General features: G+C 36.1%; 2 pseudogenes; both read right to left on the bottom strand.

Annotated features, from left to right (window-relative positions):
* Positions 1-6,558: 6,558 nt before the first annotated feature.
* LOC127561499 (mitotic checkpoint protein BUB3-like) lies at positions 6,559-7,446 on the bottom strand (annotated as a pseudogene).
* A 587-nt stretch (positions 7,447-8,033) lies between these two features.
* Positions 8,034-9,250, bottom strand: LOC127561497 (poly [ADP-ribose] polymerase 1-like; annotated as a pseudogene).
* Positions 9,251-14,795: the final 5,545 nt, after the last annotated feature.

Genomic DNA, 14,795 nt, shown 5'->3' with positions numbered 1-14,795 from the left:
GTGAACATAGCATATGCTGATTTACATTCAGTCTCCATATTTCTCTCTCTGGATGCAGATGACATTTTCCATTCAAAGTTTATTGGAATTGCCTTGAATCACTGAACTGCTAAAAAGAATCAAATCTTACTTGACCAATACACAATCTTGCTATTACTATGTACAATATATTCCTGGTTCTGCTTGTTATGCTCATCATCAGTTTCACATAATCCTTCTAGGCCTTTGGAAAATTAGCTTATTCATTACTTCCATATATCATAACATATTCAACCATTTCCAATTGATGGTTGTCCACTCATTTTCTAATTCTTTTCCACCACAAAAAGAGCTGTTACACATTTTTACATGTGCCTCCTTTTCCCTCCTTTATGATCCTTGGGATACAGACCCAGAAGTGGCACTGCTGGTTCAAGAGTATGTACAGTTTTATAGCCCTTTGGGCATAGTTCCAAATTGCTTTCCAGAACAGTAAATGATGCTTTCAAATGTGTGGGACTACCAGGAGATGGTTAATGCCTGAGAAGAATCCAGATTACTATCCTAAAGAAAATAAACATATATTTCTGAAACCCATATAACTCTGAGATTCCCTAGTGGAATCAAACACACATCATCTATTATAGATATGTGCAAGGAAAATTTGGAGATTGAAAAAGAAACCTCCACAGAGACAATAAAGAATGCTCTTCTATTGAATACTGGGATACACACTTTGAAGCTGAACAGTTTTGAATTACACTTGGATTTTGAGATAAACGACAGAGAAAATATTTCCTTTTGACTTCTTTATTTGCTGAAGCGAACAGCGGACAATACTGGATCTTAAATCAAAGCAAGAAGTTTTGTATTTTGTGGTATGAATGGTTCTCTCTCTGTCCCTCTCTCTGTCTCTATTGTCTCTGTCTCTCTCTTCCCCCTTTTCCCTCCCTCTCTGTCTCTCTTTTCCTTTAGTATGTGAGTGTCTCTCTGCATGTCTTTCTGTTTCTAGTTCTATCTCTATATCTCTGTGTGTCTCTGTGTGTCTCTGTCTCTGCTTCCTTCCTACCATCTCTCTCTTTCTTTTTCTCCCTCCCTCCTCCCCAAAAAAGGGAGATCTGATTTCTCCAGAATTAGAATAGTCCACTGTTGGCATCAATTATTTTCATTATTGTTTCCTTTTTTGAATTTTCTCTTGAAACATTATTTGTTGAATTTAAACTGCTTGCATTTTTGTTTTTCTTCCCGGGTTATTTTTACCTTCTGAATCCAATTCTCCCTGTGCAACAAGAGAACTGTTCAGTTCTGCACACATATATTGTATCTAGGATATACTATAACCTATTCAACATGTAAAGGATTGCTTGCCATCTGAGGGAGGGGGTGAGGAGAGGGAGGGGAAAAATCGGAACAGAAGTGAGTGCAAGAGATAATACTGTAAAAAATTACTCTGGCATGGATTCTGTCAATAAAAAGTTATTTTTTAAAAAAAGGAGCATTATTTGTTTTGGAATTCTTTTTCTCCTATGATAGAAGCTCATAGCAAATGGGGACTGTTTCATTCTCCATTCTTCATTCTTGGTGTGTAGCATGATGTCTGGTACAAATTATGTGCTTAATAAATATTTATTGATTGTTTGAAGTTGACTCTTGCCAGCAGGATATAGTGAATAAGGCACTGTACTTGGAGTCAGGAAGACAACAGGTCTCCAAATTATCCCTCAACCACCTATTAGCTTCATGACCTTTGATGAGTCACTTGGCTTCTGTAAAATAAGGGTTTTGGACTTGGCCTCTAAGGCCATTTTCAGTTCCAAATCTGTAATCCAATAATCCTGCTTTTCTGTAGGGCCCTGGCAGTGGAAGAGGCTCTGGATCTGCCATAACAAAAAAAAAAAAGCAGAGGGAAAAAATTGTATGAATTCTCAGAGCTCTTTGGAGCTAGCAAATAGAATGTGAAAGCTTTTATTTAAAAAAAAAAACCCATCAAGATAAATCCAAGGTTGGACAAGCATGTAACTGTAAAAAATAGACAATGAAAAAATAAAAGGTTCAAAGGTCCAGAACACTTATCCTTTGTATGTTAGAAAGAATTAAATAAAAATGTTATGATGAAAGGCTGCTCGTAGTATCACTGCAGTGTTGTAAGGCCTTGAACAAAGAATAATTTGCTTCTCTAGGACCTGATGCTTTATTTCTTTTTCTTTCCTTCATGTTGGCTAGTGAAACGAACATATTTTACATACTTCCTTTCAAATACATTACACCATTTTACCAAATTCTGCTCTTTTGGCATATAAAACACTAACAGGAGAAATTTACAAGAGGGGGAAGCTAAGTCCTAATTTTCTTCCTTCCTTCCTTCCTTCCTTCCTTCCTTCCTTCCTTCCTTCCTTCCTTCCTTCCTTCCTTCCTTCCTTCCTTCCTTCCTTCCTTCTTCCTTCCTTCCTTCCTTCTTCCTTCCTTCCTTCCCTCCTTCCTTCCTTCCTTCCTTCCTTCCTTCCTATTTTTTTCTTTTTCTTTCTTTCTTGATTACTTTTTTTAAACTAGGAATAACAGGTAAATTAGGGTCTTTAGACAAACTACACTAGAGACCAGTTTTGTGTTCAATGACACTATTCACCTTAGATTACTTTATGATCCTCATGATCATTACTCAAATTGTACCACACTGCTAGGACAGACTCTAAAGAGCACAAGCAAGATAATCTTTTTCTAGGAATGAGAGATCAAATGAGACAGTGGGACAAGAGCTAAATGAATAGTTAGTAGAATTGGCCTCCAGATTAATTAATATTCAGCTGACTAACAGCACCTCCCTCTCTGCTTTCTTTATACCCTCCTATATATATGTTCCCCCTCCCTTGTCATACATCCTATCTTCAAAGATAGCAGAAATTTCCTTTTAAGGGATATGTTGAGTAATATGCAATTAGTCTATTAAGCACGCTCATTCCCCATTTATCTTTGCCAGTTTATAAACTGCATCTTGTTCAAACTGGATAGGGATCTGTGGTAAGACTTGTTGAAATGGATACGTGGACCCAATTCTGCTTGATTGAACCTACCTGTTAAGCAACTTTGTTAATTATTTTCAGAATTCAAGTTGTCTGTGGAAAACAAACTATTTTGTTACCCCATCCTGGGGTCCATCTATCACAGTGTCCAACTAGATAGTTTCTGGAGTCAGTTCCCTCAATATATGATACATAGTATCATATGATTTTTTTTACTAGGAATGGCAGGTAAATTAGGCTCTTTAGATACCACACATTAGAGAAAGCCAGTTTTGTGCTCAGTGACACTACTTAGATGAGCTTATCTAGTATACATAATGATTAAACATACATACATAATGATATCTTTACTTTTCTGGGAGAGTATGAGTTAAGATTTTTGTGCCTCTTATGTGTTTTGCCCTAATCGGGTTATTTATTTATTTATGGTACGTGTGTTTATTTAAACATGAAAAGACTTTCAAATCTGATGATCCTTTGTTTGCTCTACCAATAATTATAAACAATGTGAATATACCAACATCAATTTAAAGTAGGTCTTCACTAGAAAAAAATACAAATTTTTCCTAATGATGCTATTAATTTGTAAGGAAATCACATAAATTTGACTTTGACTGAACATCTCTTACCACAGTTCATTTTACTTTATTAATCCCCAAACTTCAAAGTGAAAATAAAGTATATCCTGGTGAATAAGCTGCCATTAGAATAGGACTTCCAGTGACTGGAAGAAATGTTATGGAGGTAGGAGAAAGGGTAATGGTAGTTAAGCTGTCTGACACAGGTACACCAGGGGATTCAGAGGCATTAAGATGTTAGACCTGCTAGGAAGCCATTGAAGGAGAGAAATCCTACCTCTAAGTTTTGGCATTCTGGGGCAAGGTTCCTGTAACCTCAACTACCTATTTATAACCCTGATACTAGATAGCAAGGGTCTGGTACTCTTTCAAGGAGAATAGATAGCAGATGGAATCAGAATTCATCAGTAATTAAAATCTAAACAGAAGCTAAACATCTGGACATTGGAAACCTTTCAGTCCCACTTTCAAAAGGAACTGAACAGGAAGGCAAACTGTGTAAGTTCTTTCTGAATGCTTATCAGATGTTAAAATTGATCTCATAGAGCTAGTAGGTTTAAGACTAAAATTAAGTGGCTATCAATAAAAAATTTTGGTTGAAATTAAAGAAAGGTAAGGAATAAAGAGGGAAAAAAAGAAAGGCAAGGGTGAGAAAAAAATTGATGGGAAGAATAAAATCCTTCAGATAAAATTTTTAAAACTTTAGGTAAATATATTTTTATAGATTTTGATAGGTATACATCATCCTTGGCCCATATGCATCATCATTATATTTTAAATCAGCTTTCTAGTCACCCGATTTATGGATGAAATCAAAGTAGATAATAATATTTTAAAAAATGGAGTCCATTCTGGAATAAACAGACTAATATCTATTTAATGAAGAATGTTTAATGACTAAGAACATGTTTTTCTAAATCCAAAACAATCTTAAAACTTGATAAATAGAAGTCATGTGATCATCTATTAAAAATAATAAACTGCATAGAACTAAAATGAAGGCAATTCTTTTCCAGCCCAGAGAAGCTGAGAAGAGAGAGCCAAAAAGTCTTAGAAAAAGGAAATAGTAGAATCTTAACCTACACTGCAACCTTTAATATCTCCTCTATCTCTTTTCCACTAACTGCTTATCCCCTTAGGGTCTCCATAGTGAGTCACCTGCTCTATGGGTAAAATCTGGACCCATTCAAAACAGACAAACTTTCATAGTTAATCCTAGGTGAGCAAGGTCCCCAATGGTTCTTACTTATCAGGTTCCTGGACCTGAGAAGAAGCAGTTGGTTAGAGAAGATTGCTGAGGAGATAATAGTGGTGGAAGTCTACCTCCTTCTTAGCTGAAGTTGTTTCCTCAAAACGTCACCCAAGAGATACAATTTCATTCAAGGAATGGGCCTCCAGCAGATAGTTAAAGAGTACCCATTGGAACTCTTTTTAGAGTTCTGTGTTAAAAGATATGGGCCCTGATTCCAAGACTCCCCAGTATTCCTTGTTTCTGCCACCTCTGACAAATGAAGAGGAGGATAAGGAGTTTCTACTATTGCAAAGGATACTTCAGGGAGGACAATGGGCCAAGGTCCTGATATTGGGTAAGTTTTGCTGTTAACCTCTGAAACTTAGAGGGTGGATCTCATTCCTAAGAACTGAAGATCTGGCTTTCCTCTTTCCTAGAAGTTACACTGCAGACAGATCTCATAAAATAAGGTATCAGGAAATGGAAATCACTAGCATTTGTCTCTTTATTGTTCTCTGTCAAGGGGAAGATCCCATCCCCCGCCCCCAACTCATGGTTTTAGGTTCAACTAAATTTAGCTAATTGCTTAATCCATCCTAGACATTCCCAGGGAAAGGTGAGAACCTGGGTCTCTATGTTAGTTTTTCTCTAGGACCCAAATTACCCAAATCCCTTATATAAAGAGATAGAGACTATGGAGAGGATGCAGTTTTCCTCCCATTTGGATTGGATAACCCTGTCTATTGCTAACCTCACCATGCCATCCCCCAAGCCTTTTGAAAAGGAAGAGCGAGAGAGAGAGAGAGAGAGAGAGAGAGAGAGAGAGAGAGAGAGACAGAGAGAGAGAGAGAGAGAAAGAGAGAGAGAGAGAGAGAGAGAGACAGAGAGAAGGAAGAGAAGAAGAAGAAAGAGGAGGAGAAGAAAAATTCTTCCATTGAACCTGGAATACAGTTCATGTTGTGTTCTTGGGGTACTTGATGCTAAATCATTATTAGCAGATGACCTGTTTTCATAGCACACCAGCTCCTTCATTATGATGTAGAGGGCCACAGATCGTAGGGAAATTCTGAGTGAGGTATAAGACCCTTCAGCTCAGAGGGAACCTGCTGACAATGTCTGGTTTGTTCCAGTCTCCCCTAAGGCTTTCAGAACTTCCTGAAAAGTTAGAAGGCAGGGACTACTTGTGTTGTAATTGAAGCAGAGTGATACTAAGTGGCAAAAAATCATCTACATACAATAGCAAGTTGTTTATGGGGTCCATGAGCAATGTGCTTTGGTTATATAAGAGTATTAGGGTATATAAGGCTGAGAGAATTTGGAATAAATGGACTCTGTGTTTGACCATCCACGTGAGTCCTGCCTCTTCACTTCTCTTCTTGGGCTGGTACCAAGATCCTCCAGAAAGCTAGTCGGGACACAACACTGTCATGTATTGAGAGTCAGACCTTGTCACAAGCTTTTGGTTTGGTTTTGTGTTTAAAAACAGATTCTGAAACATATTTATAAAATAAGAAGTAGATGGCACAGTTTGTGTTACAAGTAGTCAAGGTGCTAGAATGGAGGGGAAGAAAAAAAAAACAAGGATAACATTTTTCAAATATAAATTTTTTTCAGGTTGTAACACAAGGACACATAGTCCTGATTCTAAAAGAAGTTTTAAAAGCCCTATGTGGTACATATACAAGTTTCTTTTAAGACAAAGGAAAAGAAAGAAATTCAATAACAAAGGCTTCATCCTTATTTTTCCTATAAATTAAATTTTACTATAAAACTTAAAGGACTTAGGTTTTGTTTCCACATCTGTCACTTGGTGAATGAAGACATCATCTTCAGGATGTTGTGTCATCCATTTCATCCATTTATGATGATTTAAATGGTGGTCCCAGGATTACTGTAGGCAAGTGATGCTATTTTAGTGGGATGACAATGGAATTTGCACAATCATTTCTTTTTGAATGGGGTCCTAATATTAACAAGTTCACCAGATCCACCTGTAGCAAATGTGTTGTGAATGTTATGAAAGGAAATGGCATTGATAAATCTGCTCATTTGGGTCCAAGTAGAGCTTAATACATAATCCTGTTTGTTTGGAAATGCTCATATGCAATGAGACTGATATGTCAGACTAGACTGTCTTCTTATAGCCCATGTTCCTCAAGTCCACACTAACACTCTCCCACCAGTTGTCTCAACAATTAAACACAAAGAGCATGTAAAAGTTTTTCTGGCTGGGAAAAGTTTCCTGAATTATAAGGGACTCTGGGATCCCACAATTTAATTGCTTGATCCCAACTTCCAGTAATTATAACATTCACTTCTGGACAACAGGACAACATTCAACAGATCTAATAGGTGCATCATGAGTATAATTCATGAGTATAATTCAAATTATGCATTTTCAATTAATGATCCAGTTCCCTACTGTAAGCATATGTTGGATCATAGAAAGTACAGTTGATAATGTCACCAGTATATTGGTATTTGGAGTGCATGATGTTAGCAGATGCATCATAGAGTTGAACCAAATGTACCAGGGAGAAATCAGCAGGAACTTCACTAAAGATATTCTATCTTCTAAAGACTGGTTCAACTTGAATTCATTAGACCCAGTCATCTTGTCTGTTTGCAAGCCAGAGTCCATTGCTTCTTAATACCTCCTTCCTTGGTGCTTTCTTTAAGTAACAACCCCTTCTCTTTTTAAAACATGAAATTTTTATTTTTACCTTAAAATAAACTTGTTTAACATTTTCCCTCAAAATCCAAACTGAAGAACATTTAGAAAGGATCAGAAGCGATTTATTTTCTTTGAAATCTAATAATGTAAGCATTACACTGCAATTTCCCTCTTTGTAACCCCACCACCTGCTTATTTTCTGTGCGAACCATTTTTCTCCCAACTTTTCCTCACTATTTTTGCTTTTCCCTAAGGGTGCTGGAACTTGAGTAAGCAGTAAGTAAGTTTATCTTAGGAATAAAATCCCCAGAGATAAACAAAACCCAGAAACTTGGGCTTGGGGGAAAAAAAAACCTTTTCAACATATCACCATTTGTTTATATAAAATTCTTATGGAGAAGATTTAATAAAGTTTACAGATAGCTGCAGCTCAGCTCTTTTGATATTTCTGAAAGGGTCATTGATATTTAAACCTATCAAGCTGCTCAGTTCTGCAGGTGGTTAATTTGAGGGGTCTAGTCAATTCTAAGCACTAGACAAATGCTATATGTTCATCACAAAGAGGTCTTAAAGTTGAACTTCAATTTCAGTATACACTTCAGATTGATCTGAGCAATATCATAGACAATGTACTTATTATATAGTAAGCAGGTGTCACTAACACCTAAAGAAATTCCAGGCCCCAAGGGAATTTTCACATCATGAAGTGTCATACTGACTTTCAGATCAGGCATGGTTGTCCAGGCCTTTGACACTGTGATTGCTCTTGGATACCTTGTTGATATAGAACATGTATTTCAGATCATACATGTTTCCAAAAGCAACTTCTCCTAGGAGGATTAATCCTACTGGATCTTCCTGAGATGTGTGGCAGTAATTGGCACACTTGAATACAGGTCAGGAAAATAGATTCCTTTGCTAAATATGTAGACCATCACAGGGGCTTTAGGTGGGGGCAATTTGAAAACCTTGAGAGAGTTTCCCAGCAAAGATGGTGGACCTGGATCCATATCACAGTAGCTACAGGTTAGGAAGCTTGATTTAAGGACTTGTAGTGTTGGCTTTCCACTTAATGATCAATCTTGAAGATATCAATAATTTCCAAGTTGTCAGTCATAGCATGTGTATTCTTAATATAGTACCTGCTGATGTTAACTTCTTCTGAATTCTGGTCAACCACCTTGATAACAGTTTTAAGCTTCTCATAGTTGATATCAATGTGATGTTTGCTGCCATCTTCAGACCCACCAGTAGATTTTAGGCTACTTCAGTGTCTAGAAGATTGTTCAGGATCTCTTCTTTGGCCCGCAGAGAATCAATGTTGTTCAGGAGTGGAAGGTTCTTCATTCCAAAGTCATGGTGGATCAAGATATAGAAGTGATTGGAGAAGTCCAGAATCTGAGAGTCACTGCCACCTTGGAACACCATCTCGCTAGAATTAAATATGCATTCTGGATCTGCCTCTTGCTCAATTTTCCCAATGGTGTTTTTAAAAGGTCAGTCTTGAATTCCCCATTGGTCTTTTTCATGTTTCCACATAGGAATCATCTTGATAAAGTTCTCAACTGATTTGGAGATTTTCAACTTGGTGCTGACACTGACAATCAGGTTTTTGATAGTTTCTTCATCCTGCTCATAGTAATCTCCATGAAGCAGAACTTCTTGGAATATTAAATAAAGTTGCTGGAATTGTTAGTTGCCAGTTACCAGTTTTTTCTTCATATAACTTCAAAAACTCATCAATGGCATCTTCCTTGGATGACTTGCCCATGGTCACACAGTTAGGAAGTGTTAAATACCTGAGGTCATATTTGAATTCAAATTCTCCTGACTCCAGGGCTGATATTATATCCACTGCCTGTCTTTTACTTTATTGATGTCAGTGTCTACTCACCCCAATATCTACACACACAGATTGGTTTCTTCAATCTCTCCCATCCTTCTCATTCATCACCATAATCTCCTTTTTATACTAAAGAGAGGAAAGCTTTGGTAGCTTTCCCCATCAGCTTCCCCCCTCCCATTTTAGAGGGGAAATGTAAAACAAAATAGAAAAAACCTCATGGTTTTTCTAAGTTGAGTCCTGTCTTCAACTTTTCTTATGAACAAGGTACATGAAGAGGAAAAAGATATCCTTAGCTTTAAGTCAGTAGGGAGAGTCTGCTCCCTAGAGTAATTAGTCAATTCCTTAGGAGGAAATTAAGGAAAGAAATGAAAAAGGAGCAGTGTTCAAGGTTAATTGAAGACTTTCCCTGAGACCTTCTTAAAAAGTCAGCTCTGATTAAATGAGTACTCTTAGTATTTTCATTGAAATAGATTCTTTTCCCTTAAATTTATATATGATGCCAAAAAGTTTCTTGGTACCTTGTGATACTGATTGAGAATTTCAGATATCCTGACCATAATCATTATATACAAAAAAAATTAATAATAGATGTGAAGTTTGAGGTATTTCTCCCAGTGGTTACATATTCATTCTGATCTAATCACACCATCAAATATATCATAAGAGGGTGAGTTGATATTGTTATTGTGATCTTAGGTCTTAGAATCAAAGCTGCCTATGGATAATTGAATTTTTAAAAGAAGGAATTTAATTTAACCAGTTGCTCCAAAAGATGATAATTAAATGCATGATAAATGATGATATTATCAAGTAAAAGTATGTAGGGAAAGGTTAAAATAGAAAGAAATGTAGAAATAGAAATAATAAAATAGGGGGAAATGGAGAGCTTAAGATAAGGACTATTGGGACATACACCTACATACAGTAAGAAAACATGATATGAAAATGACTCGGAAAAGTGATTAGACCTGAAGAAAAGAAAATGAAAAGAGGATAGTTTTATGAAATGCTGAGAGAGAAAAAATTATTGAAGAGAGTGTTGTTGATGACATTAAATGCTAAAAAAGAAGTAGATATGATGAGGACTAGGAAAAGACAATCAGACTGGGCAATGAAAAGGTGACTAGTAACTTTGAGGAAGAGCAGTTTCAGTTGAATGATAAGGTCAGAAGCCAGACTGCAAAGAGCTAAGAAATGAATGATAGGATAGTAACTGAGTTTCCTTGCTGCTGCCCCTGCCCTTTGCCTTTGAAGCTGTCATGCTCCATTCTGTCTCTGAAACTTTTTGTAATAGTGTGCTCTGGGTGAGATTTCATTAAAGCTAAAACAGCTGGGACAGAAAAAAAAAAGACAGACATTGAAATGGAAAGGGAAAGGCCTTCAGATAAAAAATGAATACTTCAAGCCTCAATTGTTTAGCAAGAAGCCTGCAAAGACATTGAACTTGTTTCCTGAGAACATCCCTACCTTTGTCCTTAAGTATTCATTTGTATAAGATTCCAATAGAATTCTGGGAAACATGAACTGGTTACCAAAGCCAAAGAAGAATCTCTGGATGAGGGAATTAGTTCTGAATAGAGAAAAACTATGAAAATGGGGGAGTCTGGTTTTCTCCTAACTCTTGGTTAGATCACAGACTTCAGAGATGAGGCTCCTGCCAGTCTTGGGTAAGAGTCATTTCCCTCATTGAAAGAGCTTATCTGGCTCATAAATAGCACTGTAACACTCAAGATAAATAGAAGTGCTACTGTGTTGAACCTCTGAATGAAGATGATGGAAGAATTCAACTATGCAATAATAAATGAGTCTAAAGAGTTCAGTGGATCAGTCTATCCAATAAAGATGTCACATTGTGAAGAAGGCAGCAAAATGATACAGAGGATCTGGCCTCAGACACTAGCTACGTGATCCTGGGCACTTACTTAATCCTGTTTGCCTCAGTTTCCTTATCTGTAAAATGAGCTGGAAAAGAAAATGGAAAATCATTGCAGGATCTTTGCCAAGAAAATTTTAGCTGGAGTCATAGAAAGTCACACAACTGAAAAATGATTTAACAACATCAATTATTCATTCATTTAACAATGAAACATATAATTAACAATGAAAGGGTAATAACACAATGACATGCCTAGATCCTAGTAGGTAGAGTGACCTGCTTTTAGTTCTGTCTGATAGCTCCCTAGTGGTTGGACAACTTGCTTGATTTAGCTCTAGCTAATTTTGAGAGAAGTTTACAGAGGACGAAAACTTTATGCAGTTTCTAGGGCTTTAAGTTACCTTAGTGACATGTCTTTTCATTTGTGTCACTATCATTGTGTTTTAATTTTGTGCCCACTTCTTAGCTCCCCAGATTCTCTGTTCATCTCTGGGGGATACCTTTGTGTCTAATGGCTGATTGTAAAGAGAAAGTATATGGATTGGATCTTGTGTGTTAGGATAGCCACATGCCAAGTTTGCCCTAAAACTCTGAAAGTCATAGCAACAACTACCCTTCTGCGGACCCAACCTGCCAGTGCCAGAGCCATTTTGGGGGGAATAAATCCTGAACCAATGACATGATAGAGCACTGCTTCTCAAGCACTTTTTGGTACTGCCATGGCTGCTGTTTCTACCCTATGGCTGATTCTACCCTACGGCTAATCCTGGCTATTGCCTCTGCTCCCTTTGTTATTCTTTGGGAGAAAGACCATCACATTTTTTTACACAGAAGCCATCCAGACCAAAAGAACTAAACAACATATTTTCAGCTCTGTTGTTAGTCAGCCTTGTAGCTATACTTCAACTTTTTTTTACATGTTCTTTTCAATCATTCCTCAATTTAGTCCTAGCTGGGTAAAGGTGAGTGAATTCCTTTCATCTCTTTTATGCCTTAGGGGATAGTGTACCTATTCCACATGGTCAATACCTCCTGCTGAATCTTTCTGAAGACTTATTTCTTTTCATCTGCCCTGCAAATTATCATCATGCCACTTTCCTCATCCTTCACCCTAAGACCAACCAGTTACTGGCTTGCAAATTGTTCAAAACTTTAATAAACCAAAAGAAAACCTTAGAAATCCTGAAGGAGAGGAACACAAGCTGATAAATAATTTCTGCTGGCAGAATCTTCTTTATTGTTATTATTTAGTTGTTTCAGCCATGTCTGAAGCTTTCATCCCATGTGGGGTTTTCTCTGCAAAGATACCAGAGTAGTTTGTCATTTTCTACTTCACCTCATTTTACAGGTTAAGTGACTTGCCTAGGGTTATATTGCCAGTAAGAGTCTGAAATTTGAACTGAGATAGATGAGTCTTCCTGATTCTAGACCTAATGTTCTATTAACTATGCCATCTATCTCAAATATATATTCATGTATACTTATAAGTATATTTATTTCTGTGTATGTCTTTATATATGCTTTATATATATTTCTGTATATATAATTATATATTTCTCTCTATATATATTTATACTATAAATATAATAAATTGTGCTGATATATTTTGTGAGTAAAAAGCACTATATGAATTAAACAATAGTCAGAAATTATAAAAAATGATTTATGATTTATTCTCTAAACTAATTCAAGATTACTAGATAACCTTTCTAAGTAAAACCAAAAACTATTTAGGCAATTCAGAATTTAATTAATTTTAACTAGCAATTCTCTGGAAATTAATCTTTTTTATTTCTATTACATTTTCCCCAAAATAGCTTCCTACATGTTACAGTGCCACAGTTAGCTGTGATGTTCAGAAAAAAGAGTGATAGTTGTCAGCTAATAGGTGATTTATTTTATATGCATCTTGATTTTTTGCTTTATCTGTATTTGTAAATAAAACCATAAAACTATCCCTTGCACAAGTGGTAATATGAAGCAAACATGCTATTTAAAATTTTTTTCTTTTTTTAAAAAAAATAATAATTTCCCCCCAATTAAGCTCAAACCCTCTTCCAATTTTTTTTAACATTTTAAAAAGTTTTGATTTCCAAATTCTATTCCTCCTTCGTCCCCTCCCTCCTAAGATAAGCAATCTGATATAAGTTCTACATATGTATTATTATAAACATATTATTTGTGTAAACACAGGCTAAACAACATTTACAACACAGACATCTATATATAGAAGAGCACTAATCAAAAGTCAGATTATAGCATTTCATATCCTGGTTTGGTTATTTACTACCTGTATGATCTGGTGCAGGGATCTGCTGGTAAAAGTTTAACACCTGGCTCTCCAGTAGGGGGAGGAATGGGAATGTTTTTAAAATATGATTCACTTTTAAATTTAATCTGCATTATTAATATTTTCTCCATCACAGTCTACACAAAACAAATAAAGCCCTGATTTGTAGCAATCCATGGTTTCTGAGACGTAAATGCTCACGCTGAAAATTTAACAATTTGTTCAGAAGCTGGGTTTGAGCTGGTTCCAGAACTCCTCTGGATTTGGGCCAAATTGCTTAATATTTCTGAGCAGTGATTTCTTCATTTGTAAAAATCAGGAGGTAAGGTAACTTCTAAATTCCTTTTCATTTCCAAATCCATGAGATAGTGATTATTTTTCAAAAGCAGGTGTATTCAGGAATGTTCCAACATGGCTCAGTAGCATAGTACCTTGAAAGAAATTGCTAATTTTGAGTCAGAAGACTCATTTCAAATCCTACCTCTGACACTTACTCCTAGTATAACCTTGAACCTGTCAAAACATTCTTAGTCCTAAGTTTCTGCATTTATAAAAGGAGGTTAGATCAGATGGTCAATGAGGTCCCTTCATTCTCTGGATCTATGACCCATTCTTATGTGGAGAATGTTGTATTTTCTAGAGTTGTTGCAAATCCTGCACTTCGTTTTGTATTGAAAGAAAATAGGTAAAAAAAATTTCTGTCTTTTATTCTTTTTGGTGCAATGATAAACCACAATTCCACAGGACTGAAGATGAAATATGTCAGTGACCTAAAATGCAGATAGAAATATAGACTTGTTAGAGTGAAAGATTATAAAAGAATGTAAAAATAAATAAGTATATTTGTTTTTTTTAAAGAAAAGCCTGTAATGTCCTATACAAGCATTCATTGTTCATTATAGATGTATTATGTATAATAATTTTTTCAATTAAAGAGAATCTGTAAACCATTTTTAGTGGTACAAATAATTTCCCTTTGCTTAATGGTTCTGCTATATCCTGCTGACAAGTAGCAGCATGCAGCATTTAGAACTTGTCTTTTTCTCTCAGCTTCAGTTGAAAAGGTAAAGAGCAGAGATCCAGTAATTTCATCTGAGAGCTGGAGGTCTGATCACTCAAGACAGTCATGATTAATGTCTGATGGAGAAAGGTCACCCAATGTCATCTCTTTGATTGTATGGACACCTTATTCAAAAATTATGTCTTCCCAAAGCTGAAAGCTATTTAATCTATTGTGAGTTTGATTAGGTTTCTACCTACTGTTATCAGAAAATTCATTTTCCTTTATCTTCACGCTTCAGAAA

The sequence above is a fragment of the Antechinus flavipes genome, chromosome 4 (assembly GCF_016432865.1).
Source record: "Antechinus flavipes isolate AdamAnt ecotype Samford, QLD, Australia chromosome 4, AdamAnt_v2, whole genome shotgun sequence".
Taxonomy (NCBI): Eukaryota; Metazoa; Chordata; class Mammalia; order Dasyuromorphia; family Dasyuridae; genus Antechinus; species Antechinus flavipes.
The sequence above is the reverse complement of the archived record's forward strand: the minus strand, read 5'-3'. Positions and strand labels throughout refer to the sequence as shown.